Below are 15269 nucleotides of genomic sequence, written 5' to 3'. Positions count from 1 at the left end.
AGTCTCTGGTAGAAGGGGCTTGACAGTGGGAGCAGTTCCTGCCCCTGGCAGGGAGAGTCTGTGGCCTGGCTTTGTGGAGTAGGAAGGCAGCAGAGCAGTGTGGTTAGAAAGGAGCTGAACCCATAAGGCCACTGGCCAGACACCCACTTTCTCCATGCAAGTGTCAAACACTTGGGCCTCTGGGGGACAGTTTACATTCAAACTGTAATACCCTTTAAGATAATGTCTTTAAGGGGCTGGAGAGATGGCTCAGCAGTTTACAAAGACACTTGATTCCCAGCACACATGTGGCGGCTAACAATCATCTATGACTCCAGTTCCAGGGGATCTAACACACTCTTCTGGGGACTGAGCACATGTGGTACACACACATACATGCAGGCAAAACGGCCATAACAGCTATACACATAAAAATGGTCTTTTGGGGGTAGCCGGAGAGATGACTTGGTGGTAGGGAGCACTGGAATTGGGGTTCGCAGCATTCATATGGCAGCTCACAGCTATCTGTGAGTCCAGCTCCAGGGGATCTGACACCTTCACACCAATGTATATAAAGTAAAATTAACTACTTAAAAAATAAGTCTTTTCTGAAAAGTTATATCTTTTCACTTCTAGAAAAGTAATTTTAAAAGAAGGGCTGTGGTGGTTTGCAGGCCTATAATCCTAAGACTTGGGAGGCTGAGGTGGGGATATAACAAGTTTGGGATTACCTGAAAATTTAGCAAGACCTTGTCTAAAACTCTCAAGAGATTTGTTCTTACAACACCAGATTAAAGTTTAAAGGAACTAGATTTACTTCAGGAATGATGAATTAGCTATAATATCAATACGCAGATGTCTTTAGGGTAATGGAAGGCATGCCTCATATATGAGAAGAAAAACCACAAAAAGTCAAAATGTAGTCTGCCTTTGAGCATCTCTGAGTGGCTTTCTTAGGTGAATGTGACTAGTAGAAAGGTTTATTTTATTGAAATGCTACTTTAGCAAAAAGCTACAATGTCCGCATTAGCAAAATTAAAACAAAGATACAAGTTATACAAAAATAACATTTTTAAAGGGCTAAGATGTGAAGATAGGCTGCTTACCTAGCATGTACTCAGTACTCTGTACTGAGGGTATTGTGAGTAGTGTAAAAAGATTTTGTGTCTATATTCTTAACTCCTACTGCCCTTCTTAGTAGTGTTTCAAAACCATGCCAAAGGCTATTGCTGTGCACGTCTTTAATACCAGCACTTAGGAAACAGAAGCAGGTGGATCTCTGAGTTCAAGGCCAGCCTGGTCTACAGAGGGAGTTCCTGTACAGCCAGGACTATACAGAGAAACCATGTCTTCAAAAACCAGAGACAAGAAAACCCTGTTATGATAGTTGGTCATCCCCCCAAACACTCCACCTGTGTCAGTGGTCTGACATGACCACCAGGTTCATGATCTTCAGCCTGGATTTCCAATTTATCTACCTGTGATGGCCACACACATTCCAATTTAGCCCTCCTTCACCATTTCTGAAGTTTATAGCTGCTTGTCTTGTCTACTCACTGGGTCTACTAGCTGTCTGTGGGCAGTTTCCTGTCTCTAAAATAATAGTGTTAGCTGGGCAGTGGTGGCGCACGCCTTTAATCCCAGCACTCGGGAGGCAGAGGCAGGCGGATCTCTGAGTTCGAGGCCAGGCTGGACCGACAGCCTACAAAACAATACAGAGAAACCCTATCTTGTAAAAATAAATAAATAAATAAATAAATAAATAAATAAATAAATAAATAAATAAATAAATAAATAAAATAACAGTGTTTCATTAACTACTGCGCTGATGCCAAAATACTAATTTTTTCATTTTTAAGATATATTTTTATTTAGCTTCTATAAATCTGGCTTCTTTGCGGGAGATGGAGGTCGATGGTGATGTGTTTGTCTGGTAAGTTTGGTGCCCATTACCACCTAACTATACATATATGCATGCATGCATATTTAAGTCAGCCCATCTTAGTTCTTCTGAGTCACTCTGGGTTATTGAAAGCAACTTGAATGCACATCATTTGCGAATTAGGCTGCAGGATGTGTGGGCGTGTATTTGCAGTGAAGTTGGATAGAACCATCAGCATGGAGGAAAAGTATGGCTGTGAGTATACATGACTATGATACCCACAGACTCCATTCCTCATCATGGCTTTTAGAAGAGCAAGCCTTGATTTTAAGATATTTCAAATGCTTTTATTTTTCATTTTGTTGTTATAATTTTTGCTTTTACTCATCATATTTGGTAAAATGAGAAGTCATTCAAAGTCATCAACCTTTACACATCTCCATGGATGTAGGAAAAGGAGGTTCTTCAGTTTGACAAGGAAATTTTGTCACCCTTGATGACAGAGGTCAATTGCAACGTTGTCATCAGGGCAAATATCCAACCGTGATGTACAGGACTAGACACCACCATTCCTAAGATAGTTTCACAAGATGCCTTCATTCAAGCAGCAGTCGCCAGCAGCACCACATCCTTGTGCCACCTGGCCACTAGGCGGCGCGCCTAATTCATGTTCTAATTGCTGGAACGGTTTCCTTTAAAAGACTATTGCTTGTCAATTTTTTCTTGTAATGTTTTCTTTGGGGTGAGTTGAGACAGAATTTCTCTGTATATCACTGGATGTCCTGGAACTCGCTCTGTAGACCAGGCTGGCTTCGAACTCACAGAGATCCGCCTGCCTCTGCCTCCCGAGTGATGGGATTGAAGGCATGCGCCACCACCACCTTTTTAATACATTTATTATTGTGAGTGTACATGTGCACTCTAGTACACAAGTGCCATGCCTGCATATGGAGGTCAAGGGACAACATGCGTGAGTTTTTTCTCTCCTCCTACTGTGTGGGTCCCAGGATTCAAGCTCAGAACTGGAGCCAAGTACCTTTGCCCATAGAACCATCTCACTAGTAGTCCTGTAATGTTTTCTTTTTGATTATCAATGTCCAGCATCAGGGCAGGCCCAGCAAGCACAATGTACTTTTAGGTGCAGTGCTTCCCCCCAGCTGAGGCTTGAGGTAAGTGGGAACCTACAGATTGGTCCTCTCCAGATAAGCATAGGCTAAAGCCAGTCTTGTACGTGATCTCAGGACTTCACTTGAGTTTCACAATGAAATGTAAATTACAATTTATTTTTTGTGTGTGGTTTTGTGTGTGCAGTGGCACATGAGTAAAGGACAGAATACTTTAGATGTCAACCCTTGCCTTCCACTGCAAGGCATGGTCTCTCTTGCTTGCACTGTGTATTCCAGACAAGCTGGCATACGGGCTTCGGGCATTCTCTTGTCTCTGCCTCCCATTTCACCTTAGTGTACTAGAATTGCCGACATAGACCACTGAATCTGGCTTTTCATGGGCTCCAGGGGACAGAACTTGGGTCATTAGGCTTGCACAGTGACAAGCAGAGCCGTCTCTCCAGCACATAATTTATAATTTCTAAGACATCAGAAAAGGTGTCTTTCATAGAACCCTAGCATTTGGCAGAATTCTGTCAAAGTTAAGCCAAGTTCTGTGAGAATAGTTTACAAGCAAAATTGGCTTTTAGATGTTTATTTATTTTTCCAGTTGACTTTGGCTTTCTCAGTACTTAATTTTTTGAGGAAGTAGTTTCTAGTTACTGTAGGTTTTTTTTTTTCCTGCGTTAAAGGCCTCACATGGTCGAGGCAGAGGCAGAAGAATCTCTATGAGATCCAGGATAGCCAGGGCTACACACAGACTCTGGCTCAAAACTTTTTTTCTTTCACCCTTAAAATAACATAGGCATCAATATTAAGAACAAGACTAGGAACCAAGTGGTGGTGCACGCCTTTAGTCCCAGCACTCAAGAGGCAGGGCAGGCGGATCTCTGTGAATTTGAGGCTAGCCTAGTCTACAGGGCTGGGAAGATACCTCATGCCTTCCAAGAATGAAGACCAGAATACCCAGAATGCACATAAAAAGCTGGGCGTGTGGGTGTACACTTGAAACACCAGCTGGGCAGCAGAGGCAGAGCACCCCTTGTATCTTGCTGGCCAACAAACCTAACTAACCTACATGACAACTTACCAGCCCGCGAGAGATGGTCCTTAAAAGTCAGCTGGGGCATGACCCAGAAGGTATAGGTGATTGACAACAAATCTGACCAACTGTCCGGGTTGAATCCCTGGAATCCTCATGGTAGAAGAAAAGACCCCATGTTGTCCTAACCTTCACCATAACATATTTGCACCCCTATCCCCCATACCCAGACACATTTGAATAAATGTAAAAGAAAAAATAGACAAGATGAATAGATAGAAAAATAGGTGCTTCCTGAAAGATGCCACTCAAGGTTGTCCTTCCAGCCTCCAGATGCATGAACCCAAGCATACACATACACCTGCACACTCCCTAATATGCAGACACACACACACACACACAGGCATACTTGGGGCAATTGATAAAAGACATGGCTCCTGGTAAACCAAGACTCCTTAAATGATAGAGTCAGCTCTCTCCATTTGTATTTGACTCAGCAAATGGTGACCTCTGACCTGTAAAAAAGACTTCCCAAGAGGTTTACAAGGAAATGTTTTCTATTTCCCAACCCAAGGCAGAATTGAAGAATTCAGACAGGCCACCAGAGCCAGGACTCTTCATTTCAGCTGGGATAGAATTCTTAGAATTTCAGCAAGTCACGTTTGTTCTAGAATCCTCCCCTTAATTGCTTTGGATTTTCTGGTCATTTACACATGTGACATTTAAAAGTGAATACTTTAGTGTCTGTTTTCTAGGAAGAGAGCAGTGTGGTGAGCACAGGGGTGAACTTGCCAGCTGTGTTTGTTTGGTCTACAAAATATTTGAAAAGTGTTTTTATGTGCATGCCTCCTATGTGGGACCGGGACTTTCCCCAAACCGAGTAAGAGTTAGACTCTACAAGATTTATTCATTTATGTTACTTCCAAGTCTTTGTAGGCTTCTAGTTTGTACCTGCTCCAAGAACCTTTATTCCAGACACAACATGGTTACAAAGCCCAGAGGAAATACTTGGCATTCTAAGTACACGGGAGAGCAGAGCCAGCCACTCACTTTGAAGCAGGATGGTTCGATTGTTCTTTTCCCCTTACGCCCTTCTCTTCCACAGGTACACCGCTACAGATTTCTCTGTTCTCTGCATTCTCTGCCAGCTACATGTAAACAGGATCAATACTCATTCACTGAAGAGTATTGACTAGTGGGAGGGCGAAAACCCTGTGTTATCTTATCCCCAACTGGATTATCTTAAAGCTGAGTGTCTGTCTAGGAAGCACAGGCTGCATGTTCATTCATAACACCATAAACAAGCACCAGAAAAGACTCCATTCATGCAAGCATCACCAAGCAGATGGGACTGTCAAAATCAGCCCATTTGAGCCAGGCATAGGCACACACCTTAAGTTACAGCATTTTGAAGGCAGAGACAGGTGATCTTTAAGTTCAAGGTTAGCCTAGTCTGCATAGTGAGTTCTAGGAAAGCAAGAACTACACAGACCCTGTTACAGAACAAACAAAAATCCAGCCCATTTACAAACTCCACTTGGTTATTTTTTAGTTAATTTTATTTTATATGCATTGGTGTTTTGCTTGTGTTTATGTCTGTGTGAAAGTGTTACAGACAGGTGTGAGCTGCCTGTGGTTGCTGGGAATTGAACTCACGTCCTCTGGAGGAGCAGCCAGTGCTCTTAACCACTGAGCTGCCTTGCTGCCTTTCCAGCTCTCACTTGGCTTTTGGGTTTTTTGTTTTTTGTTTTTTTGCTTTTGTTTTGTTTTGTTTTGCTTTCCAGGCAGGGTGTAGCTTTGGAGCCTATCCTGGACCTCACTCTGTAGACCAGGCTGACCTGGAACTCACAGAGATCCACCTGCCTTGGCCTCCTGGGTGCTGGGATTAAAGGCGTGTGCCACCAATTCCCAGTCAACCACTTGGTTATTTTTATACAAGTTTCTCCAACGCATTAAAAACCATCTGAGAGGAAATGGTCAAGAAAAGCAGAAAGGGAAGGTCACTGTGGAGGAGGGAAATTAGAGGAAGGCTTTCAAGTCAGCCTTCTGGAGAGGCTCATTGAGGTCCTTCAGAAGCCTTGCTCTAAGTTAGCCACTGGCTTTACGGTAAACTGAGTCATAGCAGTGTGGAGCTCTGTGTTGCTCTGGGCCTCCCAGACCCACCCATGCCCTCCACCTCCACAGCCAAGACTCAGTGGTAGTGCTGCTTGCCCACAATTTCTTTCTGGCTGTATCTCTCGGCTGTTTAGTCTTATAGTTGTCTCTGCCAAAGAAAACAGTGATGATAGGCTATTTTTAAAATTAGGGGGAGAATCTCCCACACACTTTTATTTTTCTTCTCCAAGCTCTGAAATCCTTCTGTTTAGCCTCACTCTCACACAGGGTTTTTCTAGACCAAAGTGTGAGGGGCTTCCAAAGGTGGGTCTTACATTATAGAGCATGCAATATGCCACTATACATATATCTGCTATCCAAAAAAAACCTGGCTTTACACTGGAAACTGACTGCTCACCGATACTGTTGATGGGCTCTTCTCTGGTCCAAGGAGTCTTTTCACTAGGGCATTTTTTTAAAGATTTATTTATTTATTACATATGCAGTGTTCTGCCTACATGCCAGAAGAGGACATCAGATTGAATTGCAGATGGTTGTGAGCCACCATGTGGTTGCTGGGAATTGAACTCAGGACCCCTGGAAGAGCAGTCAGTGCTCTTAACGTCTGAGCCATCTCTCCAGCCCCTCACTAGGGCATTTAACATGCGAGTAAGTGTGCACTGGTGCAATGTGAGATGGCGAGATGACAATGCAGTGATGTAGGGATGTCAGTGATGCCAACTTCATAGAGAGCATCACTGTGCTGGACGCTAGGCAACCCCACTCTGCCTGCCTTCCTGTGGCTTTTTAAAAAAGCACTGTGTGGGGCTGGAGAGGTGGCTCACAGGTTAAGAGCACCGACTGCTCTTCCAGAGGTTCAATTCCCAGCAACCACATGGTGACTCACAACCATCTGTAATGAGACCTGGTGCCCTCTTCTGGCCAGCAGGCATACATGTAGGAAAAACGCTGCATACATAAATCTTTACAAGGAAAGCACTGTGTGTGTGTGTGTGTGTGTGTGTGTGTGTGTGTGTGTGTGTCTGTGTGACCATGTGTGTGATTGGCCATGTGTGTATCTGTGTGACCGTGTATGTGTGACTGTGTGTAAGTGTATGTGTGTCTATGTGTGTAAGTGTGTGTGTATGTGTGTGTGTCTGTCAGTGTGTGGTTTGTGTGTGCGTGTGTGTGTGTGTGTGTGTGTGCGCGTGACTGTGTAAGTGTATGTGTGTCTATGTGTGTAAGTGTATGTGTGTCTGTCAGTGTGTGGTGTGTGTGTGTCTGTCAGTGTGGTTTGTGTGTACGTGTGTGTGTAAAGCCATGCAGACTTGACAGAAGGCACTCTTGCTTGCTGAACCATCATGCTGACCCATTCTGCGTCTTTCTTAATAAATCTCCATGCAAAAGTAAAACAAAGGGTCTCATGTGATCCTCTATAGCCTGTGCAACATCTCTCCAAACAGTGGGAAAACACAGAAAGGAAATTAACTCTGCCACTTAAAAAAGGAAAAATGACACATTTTAATATAATTTTCCTTTAGTCTCAGAATTTTTTAAATACATTGGTCTTAGCCGGGCGTTGGTGGCACACGCCTTTAATCCCAGCACTCAGGAGGCAGAGGCAGGCGGATCTCTGTGAGTTCGAGGCCAGCCTGGTCTACAGAGCGAGTTCCAGGACAGCCTCCAAAGCCACAGAGAAACCCTGTCTCGAAAAACCAAAATAAATAAATAAATACATTGGGCTTTGACATCCCTAAGAGAGAGAGGTGTATGCAAAGATGAGAGACAATGAATCAGAGAGACAAATTAAACTTGGAAAGTGCGAGAGAGAAGCACCTGAAATTCATAGAGCTCAAAGCCTGATTCCCTTTGATTCCCAGAGCAGTCCAAACTGTACCTCACGAGCACTTCCCCAGAAGTCAGAGGTAAAGCATGGGACTGACTGTCCTGGACACAGCAGGCTACCGTCACAGGGTAGAGGAAGGGCGTGGGGTTGGACAAGCTGTCCACTCCATGGAAGGAAACACTGCCAGACCTTTTCCTAACGGACAAGGCTCAAGCTCCCACTCCTCAGTGTGCAGAAGTTCTGTGTCCATGTCTGGCAAACGCCCCAGCCAGGAAGAAGGCAGCTTGTACTTTATGTTACACTACTTAGTGTTTGTCTTTCATTCCCATGGTTTCTCCCACCGTTACATAAGATCTACACGCAAATTCCGAAACCTAGAACTTCCGAGAAAACGCAGACTGTTGCTTTGTGGCCCCGTGGCCCCAGCCCAGGGGGAGGACCCACCAGAAGGTTGCTTTCTAAGGTTTTGTATTTGTACTTTGTGTTTGTATTTTATTTGTATATTGGATCTGTGTTCCCCAGGGCCTAACTGAATCTGAGCCCCTTGCTTGGGCACAGGCATCCTCTAACGTTTGTCTTCCTTTGTTTCTTGGGCCTGGGCATTGAACCAGAGCCCCTTGCGTGCTAGGCTTGACCAGTGATCTACATCCTGAGCCCAGGTTACAGGCATCTTTCTACTCAGTGGGCATGCAGAAAATTCCGGGTACTTGAGTACTCATCCTGGCTCTTGTCCCACATGTGCTTCCTGAAGTTACCTTTCCTCTCTCACATTCAGTTAGCTGCTGTGTGTGTGTGTGTGTGTGTGTGTGTGTGTGTGTGTGTGTTACAAAGTGTTCATAAGGAAGTAAAGGACAACTTGAGGGTCTTCTTTTCCATTGCGTGGATCCCAGGGATCAAACACACGTCCTCAGGCTTGCTGGCAAGCATCCCTCCCACAGGGCTAGCTCACTGGCCACTAGTTATCCTTGTAAAATACTGAGCTTGCACTATGTGAGTTCCAAAGTACCATTGCCTCTGAAACCCCATGATTGCACCTTGAGGGTTGGGAAGGGTTTGAAATTTTACCCCCTTAAAGTCAAAGTCGCACGTACTACCCATGAAATTAGCTCATCGTTTGGTGTTTGTGTGAGCGCTGCTGGGCCTTTCCTGTTGGTTGACATAAGTGTAATGGTTTGGCTTTCGCTTCAGTCGTTTCAGTGGTTGTTTTCCATCTGCCACGGACCCAAGAAGTAGTTGGCACAATGGTTAGTTATTGTTTCCCGTTTGCCATGCTACCCCAGAAGTTAGCGCAGCATGGCTGAAGGCGCTTGGAGACTCGGTTCCTCCGGGGCCTCTCCGGGTCTCCTGAAGGTCCCAGGCCTCCTCCCTCTCACCATCCGGATCTGATCTTCCTTTCTTCTTACAGAATTGGGAGGAGGGTCGGGATGCTGAGGAGGGGGAGGGGCTGGGGAGATGCTTGGGAGGGGGAAAGCTTCCAGGGGCTAACTCTCTGAGGCAGATGCCGGAGTTAGTTGAGACCTCACTCATCTCCCCACCCTGGGGTTACCAATTTGCACCGTCTCTGCAGAGTCCCCCAGACGCGTCTTGGCAGCTTGTCCTTTGTCGCTTTCCACTATGTGCCACACAGCCAGGAACGGAGAGCCAGGGGATCAGCTCTCTGGCTCCCACTGAAAGGGTGCTCTGTTTGTCAGAGGCAGAGGCCCGCCTGGCTCTGAAAATTACCGCAATGTGCAAAGCTGCAGACTGCAGGATTACCTATTACCTGGATTTAAAGGAATGTGGGCCTGGCATTGAGTTACTTTGCCCCTAACAGGCCTTTCTCTCTTCCCGTGGTTGTTAACACCCTGGTCACTCAACAGCATTCTGAAGCACTTGCCTTAAGCATGAAGGGAAGATGGAAGAGGAGGAGACGGCTCCCCGAGGCCTGGGACCAGAGAAGCCAACAGCCACAGACTGCTTACTTTGTGACAGGCTTAAACTGGTCGCATGAATTAATGGGTGCAATGTCAATGGAGCCCTATGGGAAGCCGAGTAACCGGCTCCAGATTATGTGGTAAGAAGGCGATGGCATTGAACCCAGGCACTGTGGCTCCAAAGCCACCTAGTCAGTATGCCAGACTGCCCCCCGAAGTCAACGAGCACGGGCGGGGAGCCACACAGTGCAGAGGTTGAGCGTGTGACCTCTCAGGCTTCCTGACAGTTCCTTGTGTTTTCTATACATCCCTGGGCAATCCAGTTAAAAACAGACCTCTCCTTTTCCTCTCCCATAAAAATGGTAAAAACAGTAACTGCATAGGATTGCTGGGACGACGTGGAGACATGGGATGGCGTGGGTGGGGCTCAGCCCAGTGACTGGCACGCAAGAGTGTTCAATAAATGTAGACTCCCAGCAGAACTGTTAGCGTCATGCTATGTTGTAGAGGCCGGAGTCCTGGCAACATAGTTTTATAACTGCCAGAATAAGAAGGGAGCCAGGTGTGGCGCTAAGGGCAGCACTTAGGAGGCACAAGATGGCCTGAAGTTCAGGGCCGTTCTCAGTTACACACCGAGTCTGAGAGCAGCAGCCTATGCTATATGAGACTGTCCCCAAAACAAGCACACCCCAAACATAAATAAACGTGTGTGTGTGTGTGTGTGTGTGTGTGTGTGTGTGTGTGTGTGTCCAATACGATGGATGATTGTCATCATTTATAGGTCAGAGGACTTCGAGGCTGCTACTCCACTGATACTTCTCTCCCTCGAGAACTTCACGAAGCGGCCATTATGACTGAGTCAAACGAAGCCTTGCTTTAGTTTTCTCAATACACAATCTGGGCAGGACTTTGTTTTCAGTAAAAGGGAAAGGGAGGAATCAACTATAGCTTATTCATGTTCCCCCACCCCACGCCCCAACTCATAGCAGCCCTCCTGCCTTGGTCTCCTGAGTGCTGCAATCATAGGTGTGCACCACCACCGCTGGCTTCAACAGTGCTTTTTTTTATTTCTTAACAGTGCAGGCAGTTTCCTTTATTCACATATTAGTTGCCCAAGTCACCCCACTGGGTACCATGGCTTAGATAATTCCCCCAACTTCAATGAGCTGCATAAACGGGAGCTAAGATACACCCTACTGCATGTAACAGGGAGCAGGGATTTGACCCTTTGAATTCATTCTGTGTTCTGATCAAGTGATACTAAGAAAAGACAATACATGGCCTAGGCATGGTGGCAGAGCCTGTGATCACAGCAAAGGCAGGAAGACTGCTTCTGTAAGATCAAGGCCAACCTGGGCCATATAGCTGGTTCCAAGGCAGCAGGGCTACACGGTGAAAGTCTGTCTGAAAAAAGGAAACGATTCTTCTAATCATTAGTGATGTAATTAATTATATTAGTGCTCTGAATTATAAAAGCTCAAATGTTGAATTACACATTTACCAACATGCAACATTTAAGTGCTTAGCAAAACTTATCTGTAACTACTGGATAAAAGGATCAGGGAGGAGGAATGAATTAGGTGCATCGTGGCTTGGACGTGTTTTCCCACTTCCACCGTTAAGTAGTCCCAGCTCCCATTTGGCAATGGGAAGTGATTGCTACAGCACAGAAATGATTGGTGTCTGGGAGCTCTCCTTGAGTGACTGTTACAGCACAGAAATGATTAGTGTCTGGGAGCTCTCCTTGAGTGACTGTTACAAAATTTGAAAGGGCAAGGCGTATTTATTTCCTAGACTAGTCCTCAACTCTTCCATCCAGCTGTCGCCATAGAGACAGAAAACTTAAAGACTTCCTTCTAATCATTGTGGAATTGAAATGTCTATTTCTGGCTGAGGCTTGGCCTCTCTGGAGTCTATAAAGAGTTTCTCACTGTCTGCTGTGTAGGGTGAGATTTAAGACAAATGTGGAGTGACCTTTTGGGGGTGAGATGAGCAGCAACTTTTAGGAAGGAAAAAGCCCCGGCTCACTAGCAGCAACTTTTAGGAAGGAAAAAGCCCCGGCTCACTAGTTGAGTGAGGTTGGCCAGGTCAGCTATGGTCTGTGTAATCCAGCTACTCCACAAGCTACTTATCCTCATGCCTCTGCCTACTTCCCCCTCATGCCCTGGGGGCAATCATCACCCCGAGGGCCGGTCCCTGTAACAGCTCAGCCATAAACTCAGATATCAGTTATGAAGATTGTGTGGTTTAAGGAACTTCTTTTTTAGTTGCCAATCCCTTAGGTTCATACAGATAAATAAAACAAAGCACCTCTCTGTAGGTTTCCTTTTTTTTTTTTTTTTTTTGCCTCTACCAATGAAATGTCTTCTCCTGATGATAATCTAATGTTGTTTTTTTAGGAAGATAAAGAATTTAGCCTTTCAGATAACTGACGTTAACACTAATTTCAAAGCCAAACAGGATACATGGAAAAACAGAATTTATTTTAGTCGATTTTGTCTCTTGGAAAACTAACTCCATAAGATAGCACTTCATTAAATTATATTGACATTTAAAGCTTATAAACAGTGTTCTCTTGGTTCTTTTTAACCACGTTGAACTTTTTCTTTGGATGCTTCCAAAATTGCACTGGACCCTCTCAGGACTGAAAATGCATAGCCGAGAGTGCCAAAATTCCATCTCAAGGGAGTTCTTCCAGAAAAACACTCCCATCAGGTTCAGTCCACTTTGGGCTTGAGGGCCTCAGCTTAGCTCCTGCACTCAGTCACAAGAACACTAGGCAGGAAGGTGGAAGGGTTTCTCTTGGCAAATCCAATGCCACAAAAAAAAAAAAAGTCATTTTGTAGGTCCTTTATTGAAGCAGAGGGACCCTGCTTGATGATCCTACAGTGAACCTCCCGCCCAATGTTGTTAATTATGGAATAAGGACGGGCGCGAAGGTCGGAGCACAAGCCATGGAGAGCACGTTAACCACAGTTTTATTTTAGCAAGACCAAAAGGGGAGACAGACATGACAGAGAGAGAGAGGAAGATGAGAGAGAGGATGAGATGAAGAGAGAGGAAGACAAGAGAGTAAGAGAGAGAGAGAGACGAGAGTAAGGGAGAGCATAAGAGGACAGGGGTCAGTCCTTTAAAAGGGTCCTTTGCACCTGCGTGCAGACTGGTTCTCATGGAACTCTGGGCTGGCCAGAGTACTGCCTGAGTGCATTCTGCCAGGTAACAGGGCAGGCCAGCGTAATGCCTGAACCTTTCACACCAGACAAAGGTCACCTGAGTATTCAGAGTTAACAATCAGCTATTATGTGGGAGTCACTTAACATTTGAGGAATGTGTCTATCATGAAAGCAGATACCAAACCAAAGAAGTTTTGAGAAAGCAGCAGCAACGCAGAAAGATCCTGTCTCTGTGGCATGTGGATGCACAGCAATGGGATGCTAGAAGAGAGAACGGGGAGCAGGGGATGGCTCGACGGGTTAAGGCGCTTGCCCGCCACGCTTGACAATCTGAGTTCATTTCTCTGGTCCCTTGTGGTGGAAAGAAGAACCGACATGCACACACATATACACATAAGTAAATAAATAAACAAATGTAATAGGAATAACCAGTAGACAAATACTGCATGACTCCAACCTGACAAAATTACAAAAACAAAGTAAATGGTGGTTTTCAGGAGCTGGAGGGAGAGGGGACGGGTGTTTCAAGAAGGATCATGGTAATATTTTTTCCCTTTTTTTTTTTTTTTTTTGGTTTTTCGAAACAGGGTTTCTCTGTGGCTTTGGAGGCTGTCCTGGAACTCGTTTGGTAGTCCAGGCTGGTCTCGAACTCACAGAGATCCACCTGCCTCTGCCTCCCGAGTGCTGGGATTAAAGGCGTGCGCCACCAATGACCAGCAATATTTTTGAAGTGTCCTTGGCATCAAAACCACAGCACCACACATGCTAGGCAAGCATTCTCTCACTGAGCTATCTCCTTTGCCCTAAATTAATACATTTTATTTTACAAGTATATAACATATACTGCCACGATAAAGAAAAATCTGGAGAAAAGGGAGATAATGGAAGAATAAAGGAGCTTTTGGAAATGAAAAACATGGTTGCTGAAATAGATTCATGGAGGGTTTGAAATAAAGGAACCCATTGGGGTGGTGTAGTGTCTGGTGACTAGCAACAAGGAGAAGTCATGGCATCTCAAGCACTGAAGGGGCCACAGGGGACTGAATCCAGTCAGATTGAGGGGGTGCAGTCAGAATAAAGCTAGGGAGCAGGGCCCTAATCCCTGACATAATCCCTGACAAGAAGCAATTCAAGGAAGGAAGGAGGGGTTGATTTTGGCTCATAGTTCAAAGGGACATGTTCCATCACGGAGGATGATGGTAGGGGCAGGGGGTGGCTAGCTCCATTGCATCCTGTCGGGCAGCAAAGAGTGATGAATATTATTGCCCACTTAGCTTTCTCCTTTGCATTAGGTCCAAGATCCAGCTTGTGGGGTGGTGCCACACACATTCAGAGTGGTCCTTCCCAGGCCAGGCGGTGGTGGCGCATGCCTTTAATCCCAGAGTGGTCCTTCCCACCTCAGTGAACCAGACCTCAACAATCTCACACACATGTGCCCAGAGGCTAACCTGATTGATGTAATCCCCCACAGGCGCTCTCAAAGGCTTGTTTTCAAGGTGATTCCAGATCCTCTCAAGTTGACAGTATAGACCACCCCACCCTATTGCTTTGAGATGAAGCTGGTGCTCGTAGATGTGACTGACAAGAGGGACACAGCAGGAAGAATGGACTGGCCAGAAAGCATCAGGCAAGGCAGGGGATGTGACAGTCTGTAGTCGACAGGGTCATCTGTAGGGCAGGGAAGGACAGTATGTGACAGGAAATAAATTATCAAAGAATAATACAATAACATTTTTCCCACCAGGAAAACATCTGGTATTCATTCCAGGAAATTAACAGCAGCAGCAACAACAAAAGGCATAACATAACGTCTAAAAATGTTAACAAAGAAAAGATACTAAAAACTTGCAGAGAGGAAAGCAAAGATTATACATCGATCAGAAATGGGAATGTCATCGGGTTACTCAATAGCAGCTAAGAATTCTGTGTGGTGTGGCCAGGCAGTGGTAGCTCAAGCCTTTAATCTTAGCGCTTGGGAGGCAGAGGCAGTTGGATTTCTGTGAGTTCGAAGCCAGCCTGGTCTACGGAGTGAGTTCCAGGACAGCCAGGGCTACACAGAGAAACCCTGTCTCAAAAAACAAACAAACAAACAAAAAAGAATTCTATGTGGCAATGGAGTCATTCCTTCAATTGTCTGAGGAAACATCATTTCCAAACCAAGTCAATCAAATGCAGGCAGAACAAAGACTTCTGCAAACATTCAGTACCTTACAAACTTTGACCTGCAAACCCTT

This window comes from Mesocricetus auratus, unplaced genomic scaffold (assembly GCF_017639785.1).
Source record: "Mesocricetus auratus isolate SY011 unplaced genomic scaffold, BCM_Maur_2.0 Super-Scaffold_100010, whole genome shotgun sequence".
In the NCBI taxonomy this organism is placed as follows: Eukaryota; Metazoa; Chordata; class Mammalia; order Rodentia; family Cricetidae; genus Mesocricetus; species Mesocricetus auratus.
Note: the sequence above shows the minus strand (reverse complement) of the source record.